Source organism: Pinus tabuliformis, chromosome 1_1, assembly GCF_031772625.1.
Source record: "Pinus tabuliformis cultivar Carrire ecotype Pingquan chromosome 1_1, CPIR1, whole genome shotgun sequence".
Classification (NCBI taxonomy): domain Eukaryota; kingdom Viridiplantae; phylum Streptophyta; class Pinopsida; order Pinales; family Pinaceae; genus Pinus; species Pinus tabuliformis.
The window spans coordinates 878,336,200-878,353,110 of record NC_142297.1 but is presented as its reverse complement, the minus strand read 5'-3'; positions in this window follow the sequence as shown (position 1 = coordinate 878,353,110).

Below are 16,911 nucleotides of genomic sequence, written 5' to 3'. Positions count from 1 at the left end.
AACCCAAAGACTCGACTCTACACTTAGATATTTCACTATCTTCTATTCCATGATCACTTCCATTCTATTCTATTGTCTTCTCTTTTCTCAACTACTTAGAGCCTTACTCTATTTATATAATCCCATGGTCCACAGACCATGGGTAGATCTCTAAAGCCAACATTACATTACAAAATTGAGGGCAAAAAACCCTATGACTCATTTACAACTTAGCGCTCCGCACCCATAAATGCGGAGCCTTTACATCAGATTTATAGTTTTTAGCCATAACCTGGGCTTTAAGCCCCAAAACTCCCGTTGGGGGATCCCACGCCAAACATGCCCCCAACACAAACATCATGACTCGACCTCGAGACACTATGTCGGTGCAGAGATCTTTGCACGGGGGCCTCCCAACTCTGCCTAAACTACTGCAAGGTCAGAAGCGCACTAAGCAGCTGCCTGTTGCACTTCTTGGACGCACTATTCATAGACTGTTGTAGCTTAACTACTTCGCTGAACCTGTTTATAGTCCCGCACCTCCTTTCGGATGCCTAGAGCACTAATACTGTGCTTCTGTTGGCTAGTTAGATAGTAGGGCCACCCATGTATGGCTTCAACCGACTACCATTCACTTTTCCTAGGAAAGGTTCTCCATTTAACTTTACCAACTACACCGCGCCTCAGTTTGTGACCTCCTTAATAACATACAGACCTAGCCAATGCATTCTGAGCTTTCCCAGGAACTTATCAAACTTACTATCATACAATAACACCAAATCATTCACCTTGAAGGTGTGCAACTTAATATGTCGATCGTGATAGACCTTTTCGCATTGCTTTTGTCCCTGTTGGTGAAAGACAGCCAAAAATCGCTCTTCCTCAAGTTCCTCCAACTGCGAGAGCCTCTCCTCCTAGGCTCTGTGGTCCATCATACCTGTGAGTGCTACTATGCGTAGACTAGGCACGATGTATTCCATTTCCATTACAGCTTCCACACCATAGGCAAGCTTAAAAGGCGTCTGTCCCATCAGTGTCTTGCATGTCATCCAATAAGCCCATAATACTGTGTGTACACGCAAGTCCCAATCACTTCACTACGTGTTGCATATTTTGGTCAGTGCAGTCTCCAGTACTTTGTTAAATGCTTCTACTATCCTGTTAGCCTGTGGGTGATACGGTGTGCTTTTCTGATGATGCACCTGAAATTCTTTCGTTAGCGCACTGATCATCTTGTTCAGGAAATGTGTACCGCCATTGCTCATCAAGATCTTCGGACATCTGAATTGTGTCAAGACGTGTTCAAATAGAAACTCCATGCCTGTCACAGCCATGCAATCTTTTACTGGCTATGCTTCTTCCCAACGAGTCAGGTACTTTGTTGCAGTGATAATATATCTTGCGCTCATCTTTCCTTGAGGTTTGATAGGTCCTACAAAGTTGATTTTCAAAGGGCTGCAACGTCATTTGCGAATTCAAAGGCATCTCATCCCTCCATGATGGTTTACCTGTTCTTTGACATACATCACAGGCCTTGCAATGTGCTTTTGAATCCTGATGAAGGGTCGGCCACCACAACCCTGCACAGAGAATCTTCTATGTGGTTGCTCTCCTTGCATAATGTCCTCCCGTACTGCGCCCATGAGCATCCGTAAGGATGTTTCTTCGTTCAAACTCAGGTACATACCTCCGTAGTATCTCATAATTCCCCATCTTATATAAGTGCCCCATAATGATAGAGAAATCTATCGCGCGCAGCACTAGTTCCTTCTTCTGCTAGACAGAGTATCCTTTTGGAGTAGTTCTAGTCATGAGAAAGTGAATTATATCTTCAAAATGTCCATTTGATACGTACACAGAAAATATCTGCACGTTGGGTAATCCTTCCTCCATATTAGTAGGTTCCTCTCCTATCTCAATGCGTGACATGTGACCTGGTCCCGCATTCAATCGTCCAGGTTTCACAACAACTTCAAAGTCATATTCTTGGAATAATAAAAGCCATCTTCATATGTGCCCCCCCAACACAGGCTTATTAACCAAGTACTTCAGAGCAAAAATGATCCATATACATCTTAAAGTGACCTCCTCGCAAGTAGTGTCAATACTTCTGGAGCGCATACACCATAAAAAGTCCCTCACGTTTAGTGGTTGAATAGTTCTTTTCTGCTTTAGACGATCTACGACTCGCAAACACGATAGGGTGATCCAAGCCCTCTCCACCATCCTGTGTTAGTATCACTCCCAGCGCTATACATGATGTGTCAACATGGACATGAAACTCTTTGTTCCAGTTTGGGAAGACAAGAATTGGTGCAGTGACCATCTTTTCCTTCAATATATCCAAGCTTTTCTTGTAGTCATCATTCCAATAGAATGTAACATCCTTCTTCAATAGTTTCTCCATCGGCACGGTGATTTGGGCATAACTTTTGATAAAATTTCTATAGTACCTTGTATGTCCCAGAGTAGCACACAACTATTTCACACTTCGCAGCACTTCCAAATTCAGAATCACTGCAATCTTCACGAGATCTACCATTAGTCCCTGTCTGCAAACCACATGTCCCAATAGGTTCCCAAAAGGAACAAGAAACACACACTTCTTGAGGTTAAGCGTGATTTGGTATCTTCGGTAGGTATCCAGCATCAAGCGTAAGCTCACTACATGGCACTTAACCAGCCCAAATATAGTCCAATCATCAAAATAAACCTCCAAGAACTTATGAATATATTCCTTGAATGCTGCAACAACCACGCACGAAAAGATGGCCAACACGTTCTTCAACCCAAATGGCATGATAGTGTATTGAAAGAAACCCCACTCAGTGGCAAAGGTTTCCTTTCTCCTATCCTCTGGAGCGATTTTGATCTGGTGGTACTCTGAGAACCCATCAGTGAAAGAATATGCTTCTTGCCCACTGACATTGTCCAAAACCTCATCTGTGAGCGGAGTTGGGAATGGATCATGCACACAAGCGTCATTCAATTTTTTGAGATCCGCGCATATTCTTATCTCGTCCTTCTACTTCTTTTCCTGCACCACCATTGAACTTACCCAATCAGATTCTTCCACCAGCTCAATGATTCCTACTGTGATCATTTTGTCTAGCTCTATGCAGACCTTCTCCTTGTATTTCGGATTTAAGCAGTAAGGCCTCTGCTTAATTGGATTCACATCGGGCTTTAACGTGATCCTCATCATTCCTAAATCTCCAATGATTCCATTTAACTCTATAAAATTGGTCGGGAATAAGTCCTGGTACTCGTGGAGTAACTCAGCGACTTTATCCACTATCGGGTCGTCCCAGTAGTCGTCGAGCTTTGCAAACTTAGGTTCGGCCTCCGTACCAATGTTCTCCTGCTTCGGTTTTACCGGCGTAGTTATGTCAAGTTTCTCAATCTATGGTCCCTGAACCTCACGATGGCCTTCTCTTTCTGAAATGTTAATATTCCTCAAATCTTCATCCTCCTCTTCAGTATTTACATTATAACATTCTAGCGTGCAACTTAGTTGAGTATCCCATTCAGGTTGACTCACGTCTAAAGGCTCCTGTGGTAACCTAAAGATGGCTACTCTTATCACTTTTAACACTTCATCAATACTGTCCCCCCATCCATCCTCAAAACTGAAGGTCATCATGAACCCTTTGTGCAGGATATCCCATTCACCTGTCCCATGGCAGAGCTCCATCTCTATATACCAATTCCTGGGTATAACATCTGGGGTATTGTTTGGTAGTGGAGGCCTCGAATAACCATTTTGGGGCTTAAAGCCTAGAAGTCAGGGTAATAATATTGTAAATCTCTGAAATTCGCGGACCACGAAATGTAATAGGTCAAGTCAAGGGGTTTTCTGCCCAAAAATAATATAGAATAATAGGAGGTAAGTTTGCCTCCCCATGGTCTGTTGGGTAGCGGAGGCCCCACGTAATGGTTTTAGGGCTTAAAGCCTAGAAGTTAGGGTAATAATATTGTAAATCTTTGAAATGCACGGAGCGCGAAATGTAATAGCTCTATTTAAGGGGTTGTCCACCCAAAAATAATATAGAATAATAGGAAGTAAGTTGGCCTGCCCATGGTCCACGGACCATGGGAATGTATAAATAGAGCAAGGGTCTAAGGGTAGAAAGTAGTTTTTTTGACTAGATCTGAGGTGTTATGGGTTGGTGAAAGTAATCGGTGTTCTATGTCTGTAAGTTCGAGTCAAGGGTGTTAGTGGGTAGATAGAGGCTCTGCAGTTGTGTGCGCGGAGGCCTGATAGAGTTCGTAGCTGTGTGTGCGGACCCCTGTAGCTGTGTGCTCAAGGCAGAAAGAAGATTGTACTAAAACGAAGATATTAATAAAGATAAGTTGTTTCTGGAATATCACAGATCTATTGTATTCTGGTTTATGCATTTTTTATATGAGTTTATGATTGCGCGCACTGGGTCTTATTGTTAAATTTTTTCTTAAAGACTGTAATAAGAAGATCAGATCTGTAACAATTTCATTAATAAGAAAGTGCACCTATACAGATCTACGCGAAAGCCCGATAGCAGTACAGAGTAACGTGAAGGTACTGGAAGGTTCGCGAACCCTCCCGACCACATCATGATATCCCAAGGGTGCAGAAACCTGGTTCCAACATCCTCCCCTACTACCTCGGGTGAGACCTCAGTCCGTGCTCCGCCGACTGTTCCCGAAAGGGCCAGTAGCTGTGGGATTTGTTTGGCTAATAACTCTTCCAAACCTGGGTCAGGGCCCAATAAGCCAACAAATGGTTCTGGAGTCGAAGTATGCAATGCTTAGGGACTATTGGGATGATGCAATGGTGGATAAGATTGTCGAGTTACTTCGCGAATATCATGATTTATTCCCAACCAAAATCACAGAGTTAAAAGAAATCCTCGATGACCTAGAAATGATGAAGATAACTCTGAAGCCGGATGTGAAGCCAGTCAAGCAGCGGCCCTATCGGTTGAATCCAAAATATAAAGAAAAGGTCTGCGAAGAATTGGATAAAATGCTTGCAATGGGAATAATTGAACCAGTAGAGGAATCTAATTGGGCAAGTCCTATGGTTGTATAGGAAAAAAAATAGAAGGGATAAATAAGCGTCTGTGTGGATATTCAGAAGCTCAACGATGCATGTGTTAATGATCCATTCCAAACACCAATTACAGACGAAGTCTTGGAAAATGGTTGGGGACAAAAGCCTATTACTTTACGGACGGTTTCTCAGGGTACCACCAGATCAAGATTGCATCATAAGATAGGAGTAAAACAACTTTCGCTACCAAATAGGGTTGTTTTCAATATACAGTGATGCCCTTTGGGCTCAAGAACATGCCAGAGATATTCTCGCACGTTGTGGTAGCTGCATTCAAGGAATTTATACATAAGTTTTTAGAGGTATATCTTTATGATTGGACCATATTTGGGCTAGGTAGGAAACATACCATGAGCTTACGGTTAATGCTGGATACTTGTTGACGGCACCAGATTGTGCTAAATCTAAAGAAGTGTACTTTCCTTGTCCCCTTCGGGAACTTGCTCAGCCATGTGGTATGCAAGCAAGGCGTGATCGTAAACCTGGCGAAGATTGCTGTCATACTCAATCTGCAAGTGCCGTGAAGTGTCAAGCAGCTGTGCGCCACACCGGGACACATTGGTTACTATCGAAAGTTCATCAAGAGCTACGCGCAGATCATGGCACCGATGGAACAATGGTTGAAAAAGGACACTACTTATTGCTGGAATGAGGAATGTAAAAAAAGTCTGGAAACGCTCAAGGAAAAGATGGCATCAGCTCCTATATTGGTCTTTCCAAAATAGGACATCGAATTTCATGTGCATGTTGATGCGTTGTGTATCGCATTGGGCGTGGCACTCACACAAGAAGGAGCGGAAGGAATTGATCACCCAATCGTGTTTGCAATTCAATGATTGTCCAAAGCTGAGAAGAACTACTCCACTACTGAGCATGAGTGATTGGCGATGGTATACACGCTCCAGAAATACCACCACTATCTACTCAAAGGACACTTTAAGATCTATACTGATCACTCTACGCTAAAATGCCTAGTGAATAAGCTTGTGTTGGGGGTCGCATTTGTAGATGGTTGTTATTGTTTCAGGAATATGATTTTGAAGTCATCGTAAAGCCAGGGCGTCTAAACGCAGGCCCAGATCACCTGTCCCTAATTGAGAATGGTGAAGAACCCACAAACCTAGAGCAGGGACTAACTAATGCACAGCTCTATGCAGTGCGCATGGTGGATGGCCACTTTGAGGATATAATCCACTTCTTAACCAAAGGAACCGCGTCGCATGGGTATTCGGTTCAACAGAAGAAAGAACTGGTGATATGCGCAACAGACTTTACTGTTATTGTAGGGCACCTCTACAAAATGGGCAACGATGAAATATTACACAGATATGTACTGGAATTTGAGCAAGGATAGATCCTTGCTAAAGCACATGGGGGGTTACAAGAGGACATTATGAACGACGCGCCATAGCACAGAAGATTCTTCACGCAGGACTATGGTGGCCAACTCTACATCAAGACTCAAAAGCATACTGTCGGGCCTGCAACATATGTCAATGGACTGGGAAACCATTGCAGAGGGATGAAATGCTGCTCAAGCCACAGATGACACTGCAACCATTTGAAAAATGGGCGATCGACTTTGTGGGGCCTATCACACCTCTAGGAAAGACGGGTGCATGCTATATCATCACCACGTCGGACAACTTGACCCGATGGGCGAAAGCACAGCAAGTTAAGGACTGCACGGCTGCTACAGCTGCAAAATTTTTGTTTGAGAATGTGTTAACAAGGTTTGGATGTCCAAAAATTTTGATGAGAAACCGTGGAACACACTTCATGAATGAGACTATCAACGCGCTCACTCAGGAGTTCCAGATATATCTTCAACAGAGTACGACGTACCACCTGCAAGAAAATGGGACCATTGAAGCTTTTATTAAGATCTTGGAGACGGCGTTGACAAAGGTATGTAATGCGTAGCGAAACGATTGGGATTTGCACATACATGCTGTGCTATGGGCATATCGGACAACGTGAAAGAAGTTGATGGGCCAGACGCCTTTCTGGTTAGTCTATGGCAAGGAAGTCGTCATGCCAATGGAATACATTGTACCTAGTTTGCAAATAACAGCGACGATAGGCATGGCAGACCATGCAGCTTTAGAAGAGAGGATCGCGCAACTGGAAGAACTTGAGGAGGAACGGTTTTTGGCAGGATTCCATCAGTAGGTACAGAAGCAGTGGGAAAAAGCTTGGCATGATCGCCATATAAAGATGTGCACGTTCAAAGAAAATGATCTAGTATTACTCTACAATAGCAAGTTCAATAATTCCCTCTAAAACTTTGAATGCATTGGTTGGGACCCTATGTAGTCCAAGAAGTCACAGATGGGGGTGTGGTCTAGCTTGCCAAGTTGAATGGAGAACCTTTCCCAAGTAGAGTAAATGGCAGTTGATGAGCCCCAAAAATGGATAATTATATGGGATCATTCAACCTCCTAATTTGACTTAATCCACCATTCTCATTAGTTTATTACATGTTTTTTATTATATTTATGCTAATAGAGTGAATTGGGTTATTCATTATGCCAACAAGTCTAATGTGTGCTTTGTGTAGTCTTTTTGGTCAATTTGGAGACAAAATCAAGGGTTGAAATGAGCACTTGGCAGCCAAATTCGTGGAGAGGATTTTTAGGAAGGTGTTCTCTTCATTTATGGGCCCTTACCTCAAATTCTCCACCATTAGCTCGGAGTTCAAGGGCCACCAAATCAATTATCACAAGGGTAGCCAAGGAAGTCAAGTAGGACTGCTGTTAACTACAAGTTTTGGGCAGTCGAGTCCCTAAAGATTAGGAGGACTGTTGGGGTCCTCAATTTGTATAAATAAGAAGGCTTAGGGCCTCATTTTGGTTAGCCAGTAGTTAGTCACTTTGTAGGAAGAAGTTAGCTAGTTTATAGTTCGATTTTAGTCAGTAGATTAGCTTTGCTTTCAGGACATTTTCAAGTTCTCCTTGTGGATAGTTTTTGGAATGTAACATTTCTTGCTCAATAAAGATGAATCCAGCTTTGCACCAGCTCTAAATATCTCTTAGGAGGCTGTAGCTCTTGGGGTTGGGCCCATCTCAAGCGCCCAGCACCTCCTTTGTTTACTTTCATGTGTCTTTGTTGCATTCTTAGAATAAAATCTGCTATTTAGATTTAAATCTTGCTTTGATATTTAGATTGCTTTTGATGGTTGAAGTAGCGTTTTATGTTTAGAATAGATTGGTAGGATAATAACAGGAAAAAATCTCCAAGAAAAGGGTCAACAACACTCTCGGTTTCACCTCATCCTTATTGGATCAGGGGCTGGAATTGAAGAAACAGTGTTGTCCCAACAAAAACACTAGTTTGCTTGACCATGCAATCCTTAGTGTACTGTTTTCATTTGCAGAAGTTAGTTATGGGTTCAGATCTCTGAAATGTTTCTTTGCATGATTGATGTACATGGTTTTCTTTCCAAATAAAGCTGTTGTTCATTCGTTTTATTGACAGTTAGATTAGATTAGCTAGGACTTTGATTATTTGTAAGACTTTGTTGATTCGGTTAAATGTACACCGTGCAGGGCATCTCTACCACTCTCTCATCCACCTAAGCTTCATCAGAGCTAGCTGTTCCATCTCCTAGATAGGATCCTCATCTCACATCTGTCCTCTTACCCACGTAACCCTACCTTTTTGTGCAATCATTGTTTCAGCCTTCTTTGAGCCAATTTAGCCATCTACACCTCCTCACCACTCCATCCACCACTCCCTAGGCCACTTCAGACCCCTATCCTACCTCCATATCCATTCATGCATCTTCCCTCACTCACCCATCCTCCAAAATCCAATTTGTAAACATCCTGTAGAAATTTCTGAACATCTTGTAGAAATTCCTGAAACATCCTGTAGAACCCCTGCAGACTTCCTGTAGAAGCTCACGAATGAGGTTTCTTGATAGCCAAACTCTGTGAAACTCTCTGGAAGGGTGTTAGGGACCCCTTAACCCCTCTCTGAACCTTCCTGACCTCTTCCAAGCATTTCCTCTCGCCAATCCACCTCTGCACAGTCAAAAACAGTTAAATTGTATGCATGATAATTGTGACAACTTATTCAAAAATACAAAAAGATGTTTTCTTCAGATAGTGATAACTTAGACACATGCATTTTACCTTCCTAGAAGTCAATGGCATCTCTTTCAGTAGCTTGCATCCTCTTTTTCGCATCAGTAGGGCTAGCTGGTAAAATTAGGGTTTGCTAGGGTTTGCATTTCCTTTCTGCTTTCCAGTTTCTTTCTGCAAGTAAATTAGACCCTTTGAGTTAGCTTTCATTCATCAGTTAAAAAGCTTCTTCTAAGAGCTCATAGAAGTTGGCTTAAGCTCCTAGCGGACTTGTGCCAGCTGACCAAGTGACAACTGTGGCAAGAGCTAGTACTTGTGCATACAGCTCCGTCGCTTCCAAGTTTGTTACGAACTACCGAGTTGATAAAATTAAAGAAGGGAGTTCTAGGAGTTGTAGCATTATTGCTGCAATACTGGGGCCCACCATCGTTTTGGTGCCGTCGCTGGGGAAGCGTCAGAGTATTGGTGATTGCTTCTTTTCTTCTATTTTTCGACTACAACCTTCTGCTAAGTAGTTTATTTCATTTCCATTATGCAATTTTGTTTCTGCAAAAGTAGATTAGCATTTCCTGCTTTCATAGATTAGCATTTCAATTCCGCAAGCGTAGACTAGCATTTCATTCCTGCAATTTCATTTGAGCAAAATAGATTAGTCCTTTCCTGCTTTCACTTCAATTCCACATTTTCATTCCAGCAAGATAGTTAGTTGCAGTTCAATCTATTTTAGTTTTTGCAGGTACAAGCAGAAAAAAGCAAAAATCAACCAAAAAGATTTCATTTCATGCCTTGTAGGAGTAGAGATAAGTTAGAAAAATGATTGCACAACACCCCCACTGCTTCGATGGCTGTGATTAAAGAACCCTTAGGTGGACAGCAAGACATATTTGAAGAACCTCAAGGGAAGAATAAAAAGAAACCATTCCTCTGGAGCAAATGGCTACAAGCAGAAATGTTGGGAGCAGCACCTTGTCCAAAGACGAATTTGAAGATCAGATGGAAGATTTCAAGAGTGATATGAGGCAGTTTCTTGCCATGCAATTGGATACCATGTGGATCCAAAAGAAGCAAGAGGAATCCAAGAGGGCTTTGGCCATCTTTTGTCCCAGGTGCACTAGAAAGCATCCTAGGGACGAATGTCCAATGCACTCCCTAGAAGTGTGTTTTGTCTGTGAAGAATACCATCCTACGAATCAGTGCCCTTCCTTGCCTGGAACCAAAGCTGCATATCAGAGGGAAAAAGGAGCCACTGAATCACTCTACTATATGAACCAAAGGAGGCCACCTGAACCTAGATCTTATCAACAGGAACTACAAGGGACATCTGAGACCTATTATGACCCCTATCAAGCCACTTTCATGCCTTCTTGGGGTCCCCCTGCTCATCCTTCCTGGTTCACACCTCCTCCTTGTTCCTTCATAGATCCATATTATGCCCTACCAGTTGCTCATTCGTTTCACTCTTATGCTCAGCCACAGCCTCAGTGGAATGCACCTCATCAGGGGTGGAGGCCCCAGTACAACTCTCATCCGGCTCCTTTGCCTCCACCACCTGCCCAACCACAACCCCATCCACATCCATCTCAAATATACACCCCCACTCAACTACCCGTACCACCATTTCCAAACCTGCCCATTGGAGCAGCTCAACACAATTGCAAAGCTGAGGCACAACATGTCCAAATGACTCCTCCTGAGCTCAATGATCTTCACCAAAGCTCAGGAAGAGTGTTGCAAAATAGAGATTATATTGACAACATTGAAGGACCAAAGGAAAAAGAAAATTCCAAAGAGGAGATCAAAGAACCATGGGCTGCACTTGATGAAGAGAAGAGATCAGAATCAGAGATCGAGAGAGTTCCCTCATGGTTACCATCAAATCTTCCATGTATTCAAGAGAAAGATCAGCAAAAAGAGGAAGATGAGGAAGTCATGTTAGAAGGTGACATGAAACATGATCCAGATCAGCAAAAGAACCAAGGATATCAGAGCTATATTGAGATATGGTTTTAGACGGTCACTAAGTTGCAGTGGTACTCTCTTCCTCAGCTATGTTTGATCCCTTCAAAGTCAGATCATTTGGTCTCTGAAATCCGGATAGCTGTCCAAGCATGCATTTCAAGCCTCCACATCATCTTGTCTCTAATCTCGATGTGCACATGGCTCCATTGGAAGTATTCTTATACTTGAAAAGAATTTTGTTTTTCAAGTAGGGTAGGGTAGAAAAAAGAGAAAAAAGAAAAAAAGAAAGAAAAAATGAAAAAATGGAAAGAAGAGGAAAAATCTAAGGTGAAAACCTCCTCGGAGGTGCCTTAGATTGGCTCATTGACTGAAAACCTCCATGAGGCGGTCAATGGGTTGAAAAAAAAAAGAAGAAAAAAGAGAAAAGAAAAAGAGAATAAGATCTCTGGGTGAAAACCTCCCTTGGAGGCGCCCAGGGCAGGCAATTAGGGTGAAAACCTCCATGAGGTGCCCTAGTTGTTTTTCAAAAAAAAAAGAGAAAAAGAAAAAGAAAAATAAACCTAATTTCCATTGGATAATTGCAGGTTGCAAGAAGGACATTGCAGGTCAGGAGGATCACTCAAAACAAAGACAAAGGAAGTTCTATGCCTTCTACAATGATGAGCCCCAAAAATGGATAATTATATGGGCTCATTCAACCTCCTAATTCGACTTAATCCACCATTCTCATTAGTTTATTGCATTTTTTTTATTATATTTATGCTAATAGAGTGAATTGGGTTAGTCATTATGCCAACAAGTCTAATGTGTGCTTTGTGTAGTCTTTTTGGTCAATTTGGAGACAAAATCAAAGGTCTTAATGAGCACTTGGCAGCCAAATTCGTGGGACAACAAGGGAGAGGATTTTTAAGAAGGTGTCCCCTTCATTTATGGGCCCTTACCTCGAATTCTCCACCATCAGCTCAGAGTTCAAGGGCCACCAAATCGATTAACACAAGGGCAGCCAAGTAAGTCAAGTAGGACTGCTGTTAACTACAAGTTTTGGGCAGCCGAGTCCCTAAAGTTTAGGAGGACTGTTGGGGTCCTCAATTTGTATAAATAAGAAGGCTTCGGGCCTCATTTTGGTTAGCCAGTAGTTAGTCATTTTGTAGTCATTTTGTAGTTCGATTTTTAGGCAATAGATTAGCTTTGCTTTCAGTACATTTTCAAGTTCTCCTTGTGGATAGTTTTTGGAATGTAACATTTCTTTTGATCAATAAAGATGAATCCAGCTTTGCACCAGCTCTAAATCTCTCTTAGGAGGCTGTAGCTCTTGGGGTTGGGCCCATCTCAAGTGCCCAGTACCTCCTTTGTTTATCTTTATGTGTTTTTGTTGCATTCTTAGAATAAAATCTGCTATTTAGATTTAAATCTTGCTTTGTTATTTAGATTGCTTTTGATGGTTAAAAAGGCTTTTCATGTTCAGATTTAGTTGATAGGTTAATAGCAGGAAAAAATCTCCAAGAAAAGGGTCAACAACACTCTCAGTTTCACCTCATCCTTATTGGATCAGGGGCTGGAATTGAAGAAACAGTGTTGCCCCAACAAAAACACTAGTTTGCTTGACCATGCAATCCTTAGTGTACTGTTTTCATTTGCAGAAGTTAGTTATGGGTTCAGATCTCTGAAATGTTTCTTTGCATGATTGATGTACATGGTTTTCTTTCCAAATAAAGCTGTTGTTCATTCATTTTATTGACAGTTAGATTAGATTAGCTAGGACTTTGATTATTTGTAAGACTTTGTTGATTCGGTTAAATGTACACCGTGCAGGGCATCTCTACCACTCTCTCATCCGCCTAAGCTTCATCAGAGCCAGCTGTTCCATCTCCTAGCTAGGTTCCTCGTCTCACACCTGTCCTTTTGCCCACGTAACCCTACCTTCTTGCTCCGTCATTGTCTTAGCCTTCTTTAAGCCAAGTCAGCCTTCTACACCCTCTCACCACTCCATCCACTAGTCCCTAGGTCACTCCAGGCCCCTATCCTACCTCCCTATCCATTCATGCATCTTCCCTCACTCACCCATCCTCTAAAATCCACTTTTTAAACATCCTGTAGAAATTTCTGAACATCCTGTAGAAATCTATGAACATCCTGTAGAACCCGTGCAGACTTCCTGTAGAAGCTCACAAATGAGGTTTATTGATAGCCAAACTTTGTGAAACTATCTGGAAGGGTGTTAGGGATTCCTTAGACCCTCTCTAAACCTTCCCGACCTCTTCCAAGCATTTCTCCTCCTTGATCCACCCCTGCACAGTCAAAGAACAGTGAAAGCATATGCATGATGAAACTGACAACTTAATCAAAAATACAAAAAGATGTTTTCTTCAGATAGAGGTAGTCTAAACACACGTATTTTACCTTCATAGAAGTAATGGCATCTCTTTTAGTAGTTTTCATTCTCTCCTTTGCATCAGTAGGAATAGCTGGTAGAATTAGGGTTTGCTAGGGTTTGCGTTTTCCTTCAGTTTTTCAATCTCCTTTCGCAAATAGATTAGATTCCTTCGAGTTAGCTTTCATCCATCAATTAAAAAGCTTCTTCTAAGAGCTCATAGAAGTTGGCTTAAGCTCCTAGCGGACTTGTGCCAGCTGACCAAGTGACAGCTGCGGCAAGAGCTAGTACTTGTGCATACAGCACCGTCACTTCCAAGTTTGTTACGAACTACCGGGTTGATAAAATTAAAGAAGGGAGTCTCAGGAGTTGCAACATTATTGCTGCAATACTGGGGCCCACCATCTTTTTGGCGCCGTTGTCGGGGAAGCGTCAAAGTATTGGTGATTGCCGCTTTTCTTCTATTTTCCACTACAATCTTCTGCTAAGTAGTTTATTTCATTTCCATTATGCAATTTCGTTTATGCAAAAGTAGATTAGCATTTCTCGCTTTCATAGATTAGCATTTCAATTCCGTAATTTCATTTCTGTAAGCGTAGATTAGCATTTCAATTCCGCAAGCGTAGACTAGCATTTCATTCTTGCAATTTCATTTGAGCAAAATAGATTAGTCCTTTCTTGCTTTCATTTCAATTCCGCATTTTCATTTTAGCAATATAGTTAGTTGCAGTTCAATCTATTTCACTTTTGCAGATAGAAGTAGAAAAAAACAAAAATCAACCAAAAAGATTTCATTTCATGCCTTGTAGGAGTAGAGATAAGTTAGAAAATGATTACACAACACCCCCACTGCTTCACACAGCCAACATTCTCTCTTCTTCGATGGCTGTGATTAAAGAACCCTTAGGTGGATAGCAAGACATATTTGAAGAACCTCAAGGGAAGAAGAAGAAGAAACCATTCCTCTGGAGCAAATGGCTACAAGCAGAAATGTTGGGAGCAGCACCTTGTCCAAAGACGAATTTGAAGATCAGATGGAAGATTTCAAGAGTGATATGAGGCAGTTTCTTGCCATGCAATTGGATACCCTGTGGATCCAAAAGAAGCAAGAGGAAGCCAAGAGGGCTTTGGCCATCTTTTGTCCCAGGTGCACTAGAAAGCATCCTAGGGACGAATGTCCAATGCACTCCCTAGAAGTGTGTTTCGTCTGTGAAGAATACCATCCTACGAATCAGTGCCCTTCCTTGCCTGGAATCAAAGCTGCATATCAGAGGGCAAAAGGAGCCACTGAATCACTCTACTATATGAACCAAAGGAGGCCACATGAACCTAGATCTTATCAGCAGGAACTGCAAGGGACATCCGAGACCTATTATGACCCCTATCAAGCCACTTTCATGCCTTCTTGGGGTCCCCCTGCTCATCCTTCCTGGTTCACACCTCCTCCTTGTTCCTTCATAGATCCATATTATGCCCAACCAGCTGCTCATTCATTTCACTCTTATGCTCAGCCACAGCCTCAATGGAATGCACCTCATCAGGGGTGGAGGTCCCAATAAAACACTCCTCCCGCTTCTTTTCCTCCACCACCTGCTCGTCCACAACCATCGCCTCCTGTTCCACCAAGGCAACCCCAAATTCCTGCCCAACCACAACCCCATCCACATCCATCTCAAATCTACGCCCCCACTTAGCTACCCATACCACCATTTCCAAACCTGTCCATTGGAGTAGCTCAACACAATTGCAATGCTGGGACACAACATGTCCAAATGACTCCTCTTGAGCTCAATGATCTTCACCATAGCTCAGGAAGAGTGTTGCAAAGAAGAGATTATGTTGACAAAGTTGAAGGACCAAAGACAAAAGAAGATTCAAAAGAAGAGATCAAAGAACCCTGGGCTGCACTTGATGAAGAGAAGACATCAGAAGCAGAGATCAAGAAAGCTCCCTCATGGTTACCATCAAATCTTCCATGTATTCAAGAGAAAGATCATCAAACAGAGGGAGATGAGAAAGTCATGATAGAAGGTGACATGAAACATGATCCAGATCAGCAAAAGGACCAAGGATATCAGAGCTATATTGAGATATGGTTTCAGATCGTCACTAAGTTGCAGCGGTACTCTCTTCCTCAGCTATGTTTGATCCCTTCAAAGTCAGATCATTTTGTCTCTGAAATCTGGATAGCTGTCAAAGCAAGCATTTCGAGCCTTCACATCATTTTGTCACTAATCTCGATGTGCACATGGCTCCATTGGAAGTATTCTTACACCTGAAAATGATTTTGTTTTTCAAGTAGGGTAGGGTAGAAAAAAGAGGAAAAGAGAAAAATGAAAATAAGAAGAAAATAAAAATCTAAGGTGAAAACCTCCTCGGAGGCACCTTAGATTGGCTCATTGATTGAAAACCTCCATGAGGCGGTCAATGGGTTGGGAAAAAAGAGAAAAGAGAATAAGATCTCTGGGTGAAAACCTCCCTTGGAGGCGCCCAGGGCAGGCAATTAGGGTGAAAACCTCCATGAGGCGCCCTAGTTGTTTTTCAAAAAAAAAATAAAAGAAAAAAGAGAGAAAAATAAAAATAAAAATAAACCTAATTTCCATTGGATAATTTCAGGTTGCAAGAACGACATTGCAGGTTAGGAGGATCACTCAAAAAAAAGACAAAGGAGTTTTTGTGCCTTCTACAGGAAGTTCTGTATTTCTACAGGAAACATCCTGTAGAACCTTCAGGCAAGCCAGATTCGATTTTGGAAGGGAATCTAAAGCTTGGAATCTATTGGTTATGCCTGCAAGCATCCATGTTTCCATTCCTCACCCTTTTCCATCATTTTTTTCACCTCATTGTGCTTCTTTTATGAAAACTGTGTTTTCTACAGGAAGTTCCTGTAGAAATTACAAAAAGCTAAAAATGGATTGCAAAAAGGTGGTTTGGCGAACACGATAGCTTCCGCAAGGGTTCAGAAGTCCTCCTGCAATCTTAAAACTCCTCCTCCATCATCTCCATGCCTGCATCACAGCCCAAGCTCAGCTTTTCTTTCCATGCAAGAACTTGCAGAATGCTTTGAAGGAAAAAATACATAGAACAGAATTTGTTTTTGCCCTAACTTGAAAACCATGCATCCATTTGAAAAACCGTTTTACAAGGAATTGTATAGGGATGACGGAAACATGCCCGAGTAGTTTCGGCCCATTCTGATGCACGGTTTCCAAGAAATCAGCCTCCATCACCTTCAACCATTTTTGCATTTTCTCCATCTCCATGAATCCATTTCAAAACCTGTTTCATGGGGAGATTCATATGGGTGATAGTAACCTACCCAAGCAGTTTCAGCTGATTCCGATGTACGGTTTCCAAGAAATGGATCTCTGAAATCTTCAGCCATTTTCCATTTTTCTCGAAATTTGTCCATCCGTTGATCTCAA